The following is a 3,918-nucleotide window of genomic DNA, read 5'->3' on the forward strand; positions in this document are numbered from 1 at the left end:
ATAACATCTTCAAGCCACTCTGCAATATTTGCAGCTGTGTGTCTCTCTTCAAGGGGCATCGTCGTCAGGCTGTGGGACTCCTTTTCCCAATCCTCCCTAAGAAAGTGACACGTCACCCCCAGATACACCTCTTTAGCAACACTTGTCCAAATGTCGGTTTTGAGTGCAATGCTTTCAGTCTTCTTAAGGGTTTTCTTCAACTTGCCTTTAATTTCTTCATATATTTATTCTCCACAATTTTCATTAAGTAGGCTCTTGGAGGAAGCGTGTACCTGGGGTTGAAAGTGGAAATCATCCTCTGAAAGCTCACATCGTCCGTGTCTGTGACGATCATGTTTAAAATGCTGTTTGTAAACTTAGTTGCTTGCTCAGTTGAACAGGATGAAACTGTCTGCACGAAGCTGTCCATACAACTCTGATTTACTGAAGAAAAGGTAAAATAAAAAATTATTAGGGATATTCACAGTTCCCTTTCAATCGCTCCCGTTCCCTCCTTCAGGGAACAAGGGTTACATTAGTAACCGAGATATTTGTCTCCATTGTGTACACACAAAAAGTGGAACTATGCCCACAAGTCTGAAAACTCAAAGCTTCAACAAGACTCTGGGGGGGTATTCCAGAAAGCAGGTTATGTGACATACCCGGGTATGTTTAAGAGTAAGTAAGCGGATAACCTCAACTTTCGGTTCCAAAAACGGAGGTAACTTTCAGGGTGTGTTAGTAGTCATAGCAACTCACTCTCTGAACTTAACCTGCTCCGGAGCACGTTATGTTCCAGGGTTAGTTTGTTTCAGAGAGGTGACGGAGCATGGCGTGCCCTTTTGAAGACGATCCAGTGGATGTGGAAGCACAGATAATACGAAATCTTTTCCGCCGTGAGAGGGTGATACGACCACGTATCTATGTGTTTTCGTATCCAAATGAATATTTGCGGGAGCGTTACCGTTTTTCAAAAGAATCGTTAATTTATTTAACGAAGATTTTGAAACCATACATAGCAAACGTGACACATCGCGGATTAGCGCTTAACACAGAGCACATTTTGTGCATTGCCCTTCGCTTTTTTGCGACGGGGAGTTTTTTGCATACAATAGGCGATGCAGAGCATGTGGGAAAGGCAACTGTGTGTAGAGCTGTTCGTACAGTAGGCATTGCACTCAAGCGGTTCCTACACACTTTTGTGCAGTTGGCATAAACCACTGAGGGTCATTAAAGAGGAATTCCACAGAGTGGCGGGTTTGTCCGTTCTATGATATTCTATGACAGACTATTTTAGTTACATAGCACTACTTAATCTATCCATACTGTATACAGTCACAATAATTTTAAATGTTTCTAATTATATAACTTTCAATTTCAGGGTTCCCAAATGTGATTGGGTGCATTGATGGAACCCACATTCCCATTAAAGCTCCTTCAGTCAATGAAGGAGACTATGTTAATAGGAAGTCAGTCCATAGCATCAATGTGCAGGTGACAATAGATTTTTTGCTAAATTTTGTTTAAACCATTAAATCACCCTCATTACTGGTCCCCACTAACTAGGTAATATGTGATGCAACCCACCTCATCACTAATGTTGAAGCCAAATGGCCAGGGTCTGTACATGATGCCAGAATATTTAGGGAGTCATCATTGTGCCACAAATTTCAACAGGGTATGTTTTGCCTTACACAATGTTTTTTTTTTTTTTTTTTTTTTTTTTTTTTTAATGCAATTATACACTTTAACTACCTTTATAGGACACTTCAGTGGTTACTTGCTGGGGCACAGAGGGTACCCTTGTATGCCTATATGATGACACCCTACCCTGAACCTGAGCCTGGACCACAGGCACAATTCCACCTGGCCCACAGCAGAACACGGGTCAAGGTGGAAATGACCATAGGCATCCTGAAGGCAAGGTTTCAGTGCCTGCATGGGCTCAGGGTCAGCCCAGAAAGGTCATGTGACATCACCGCTGCTTGTGTTGTTCTTCACAACATTGCCACACTGAGAGGTGAGAAGGCCCCCCCTTCTCTTGATGAAGATGGCCAAGAGGAAGTAGACCAAAGAGATGGCAGGGTGGTACGAGACATGATTTGCCAAAATCACTTCAATTAAAACCAGTTAACAGTCAAGTGTTGTTCATTGTTTCTTTATTTCCTGTAACAAAAGACATTTGAATTTATTGCTTTAGATTTCATTCAACAACAAATGACAGATTAATGTTCACATACTGTTTCCCACCTTAAGCTGGTGCTCCAGCAATTCAATTTCAAGTCTGGCCTTTTTAAGGTTAAGCCTTTTCTCCTCCATTTGAAGCTGTATGAGGTCCATCTCCATGTCACTTTTTCTGATTTGCTTTTGAAGGTGGACCTTATACAGCTTGTTGGCAGGCAACTAGAAAGACAGAATAATTAAACATGACTGATAAAGTCTGTAATACAAACACAGACCAAATATTTAAATGAGGAAGGAGAACTGCAGAACATTTCTTACGCTGTGTGGAGGCAGATGGACCCTCATCTGTATTAAAATCTCCTGCCATATTCTGTAAAATGACAATGACAATTTATTTATTCTCTTATGTAAAAAAGGGGGAATGCATTCTATGCGTCATACCTCTACGGGCCTCCCCACATTTTCTGTTTCTGTCACAGCAGAAGTGGTCTCTTCATCGTCATCCTACAGTGAAAATAAGGAATGCTTGGTCTAGCAAACAGAAACCTAAAGACAATAATCACTTACAACTGTGACAGAGTGTGGTGTTGCAGGAGGATCCAATAATACAATGTGGCCATCAGCAACTGCAAGATAATTAAACCAATAAGATAATCATGCATATTCAATACTCAATGTATATTCTTAAACAAATACAACTAATAAAGAAGGACATTAGGAACATCTAAGAGTAATAGTAATAAGATTACAGTATACAGCATATGCAGTCAAAGCAGCATGCATACTGCACAAGTGAATCAAACTGTAAAATGCATTCAAAATGCCTTTTTTAAATGGTGACAGTGTTGATGATTTTCTTTATTAAAACTGACAAAAACAGTGAAAACATCAATAAATCATAAGTTTTAATATGGTACACCTACATTTTACTAAGCCACTTGTCTTGGTAGCTGAGTCTGACGAACTGCCCCCTGGAATCCCATCGACCACAGGTCGCCCTTTATTAAGGGACAGTGCCAGCTCCTCAGCTGGGGTGAGGGAAGGTGGAGGTGGACCCCCACCTGTTTTACGGGCCTCAGCCTTCTTTCTATTGGCTACATAGAAAACTAAATTACATTAAATACTAAATTACATGGCGTCAGTAACAAGTTTAGTAAGTTAAGAAAATATTACCTTGCTGGAGAATGTTTTTGTGTTTCATTTTGACTTGGCTCACACTTTTTCTGGCTCCAGATGGATTACACCTGATAAAACCAACATATTATTAGCCAATTATGTGCATTACTACTGTAATATTAAGAAATCTATGGAGGCCAACAAGTAAATACTTGTCTATTTTTACTACATGCCCCAAAGAATTTTTGCGTCACAATGAAAGGGGAAAATAGCCCATTTATAATTTTATAAACTCACGCATTTACTCTGTCCGTTATTTTTTGCCAAGCCAACTGTCTTTCTTTTGCTGATGCAGCAGTATTGCTTTTTTTTTAGCTATAATGGGCTTATAGTCTTCATAAGCAAGCATTAAAACCTCCAACTCAGTTTCACCTAAGTATGTAGCTCGCTTTTTTTCTCCCTGGGTTTCCATGGTGACTCCTGAAATCGGCGATCCATTGAAAATGTCTTTATGTACTCGCCGTGCGCGCGCATTAACTTTGGGTTACCAATAGGAGGTTGATTAAACTAACTCCTCACAGGTGTTTTGGAACCGACATACCCAGAGTAAGCAAGTTTGGGGTTAACCAACCAAGAGTT

At 40.3% G+C, this 3,918-nt stretch overlaps 1 long non-coding RNA gene across 1 annotated transcript; it reads right to left on the reverse strand.

Moving 5' to 3' along the window:
• Positions 1-2,697: 2,697 nt before the first annotated feature.
• LOC311284646 lies at positions 2,698-3,409 on the reverse strand. Its single transcript, XR_014626255.1, has 3 exons — positions 3,337-3,409; positions 3,087-3,257; positions 2,698-2,789 (listed from the first exon to the last, which is right to left on the reverse strand). It is a non-coding gene; the product is annotated as an uncharacterized lncRNA (long non-coding RNA).
• Positions 3,410-3,918: the final 509 nt, after the last annotated feature.

The sequence above is a fragment of the Rutilus rutilus genome, assembly GCF_951802725.1.
Source record: "Rutilus rutilus genome assembly, chromosome: 25".
Taxonomy (NCBI): Eukaryota; Metazoa; Chordata; class Actinopteri; order Cypriniformes; family Leuciscidae; genus Rutilus; species Rutilus rutilus.